Raw genomic sequence first — 2,424 nt, forward strand, 5'->3', positions numbered from 1 at the left:
TCCAGGACTTTCTATTAAAATCGCCCTCTGTGTCTGGTCCTCCTCCAGGACTTACCTCCCCACTGGATTCAGCATCTCTGTTTCCCCTCCTTTGGAGGCTCCCACTCTCACAATCCCTGTGGTCTTTTATCCCAGTCTCAGAGACATTCTATCTATTCCTTATCCCTGAAGGACACACATCACTTTGCCACATGGTCTGGTGACAGTAACAACAAACATTGTCAGATGCCAGGATGTGTCTCCACGTTGGTGTAGGTAGCCTTCAATGACACCAACATTCAGTCTAGGCACTAAGTCATCTTAGAGTACCTGTTCTATCATTCCCAATCCATATTTTAGAGAGCACAGGCTAACCCAAACCCACCTCTAAAATGTCTATCAAGTTCACCTGCTTCTTCCCATTTCCACTGTCAACAGGTCTAGCCAACATTGCTCCTCTTCTGGGCTCTCTTATGTGTTCACCCTTGCCCCGGTCTCCATGATTCCCAACAGTGGGCAATTGAAAGTTTCTCAAATGTAGGTAATTCTGCTGTTTCCTGGCATTAAGTCTGTTTAGGTTTGGCCTTGAAAGAGGAATAAAACTGAACTCCTTATTAGAACCCAGAGGGTCATGCAAGCTCCATCCCTACCCTGGTGTTGCCTATGGTGCTATGTGGGTTTTGACTGTAACTTCTGTGTGTTCATCTTCAGTTCACCCTGACCTGATTCCATGTGCTGAATTCAGATACATCTCTGTATTCCCTACTTTGTGCAACCAGGCCTTGTTTCATGAAGTCGTTCCTTGACCCTCAATACTGAAGTAGATCCTTAATCCCCATTCTCTGCTTTGTCTCAACTCCTGTTTCTTTCTTACCATTTTTCAGTATATGACACTTTTTAGCCCATTTATTTGCTCACTTTTCATCTGATGTCCCTTGAATATATTCTCCAAGAGTGAAGTCTTGCTCACCTTGTTCTCCTTTGGCTATATGATACAGTAAAAAAGACGGTTTTCTTAACACAATTTCCTCAAAGGAAGAAGTATGTATTATTTTACAGCATTAGAGCTTGGATTTTATGAAATGTTATGTCAAGAGTCTAGCAAAGTGTTTTTAATGTGCAAGTGGCTTAAAACATGCTATATTCTCAGAGAATATGGTCTGTAATCCAGATCTCTGTAAGTCAAAGTCACCAGGGCATCTTAATTCTTTTTCTTCCTTCTTGTTCTTTTCTTCCTATTCCTCCTCCTCTTCTTCAGTTTCTCTGGTTTTACAACAGGTCATTACAGAGATGCAATGTGTCGCTGAGATCCAAACCATTCAAAATCTCTCTCTCTTGGCCAGAGGCATTGGTTCTACAGTTGAAACATATGCCACTCACCATAAATGAAAGGCGTGGTTAGTATTTCTAAGAAAGAGGCTTTTTCCAACCACCCCTTTTTTCTGAACTAAAAATTGCAAAGCTGTGAATTGAATTTTGGGGTTTCTCTGGCTACCACATAAATTCTTAATGTAAAAATGAAACATGCTAAATTCAAGACAAGAAGTATGAAAAATTATGGTACTTTGTGTGTATATATACACATGTAATTATATACAGTGATGTTCTGAAATAATTTGTTTTTAAGAAGTGAGTTGTCTGTTTTCTTGACTTAGAGCAGCACAGATTTTGGGATAGCAACAATATGTGGAGGAAAACTTTCTCCCTCTGGAGGATTCCTGTATTTACTCTTTGAGGGATGTTTTTGCCATTGGTCATAGTATCTCAGGGCACAAAAACTAAGGCAAGAGAAATCCCACACTTGCCAGCATCTCATGCTCTAGAAGAGAAAACAGACTTGTAAGCAAACAGTTAAAGGGTGCTGTGACTGAAGTATCATGGTGACTGGAGTGTTCTAGCTTGAAGGAGGAAGTGATCAGGGATGCTTGCTGGAGTAGGGTGAGTGAGTAGACAGAGAACAGGAAAGGGAATGGGAGCAGCATTTATGGTCCAAGAGTAGGAGGTGGGGCGGGTTAAGGAAAAGGTCACCTAGGAGACAGAAGCAAAGATAAAGATCCTGGCTGACACATGCCCACTGGCACATTAGTGGGAGGGGCAGGCAGAACACCTCTCAGGCTGTTCCCTGAACTTCCAGTGAGAAAGGGTAGCTGTGGATGAAGGAAAAGAACTTCCGATTTTCCCTTAATCCCAGATTCTCACATTTTTGTATCTTATAATTGTTTCCCATTTTCTTTCCTTGCTACCAATGTGTTTCTATCCTCTATAAAAAAAGATAACTATATAGCTTGGTGACTTTTCATCAAAAAATAGTATTTTCTTTCTTTTGCTTTTATATTGTGATGCTTTAAGAAAATCTTGGTTGATGTATTCATTCAAGTTACTATTCTCTCTCTCTCTCTCTCTCTCTCTCTCTCTCTCTCTCTCTCTCTCTCTCTCCTTGCCTCC

Source organism: Mus caroli, unplaced genomic scaffold, assembly GCF_978045245.1.
Source record: "Mus caroli unplaced genomic scaffold, Mus_caroli_1 scaffold_1, whole genome shotgun sequence".
In the NCBI taxonomy this organism is placed as follows: domain Eukaryota; kingdom Metazoa; phylum Chordata; class Mammalia; order Rodentia; family Muridae; genus Mus; species Mus caroli.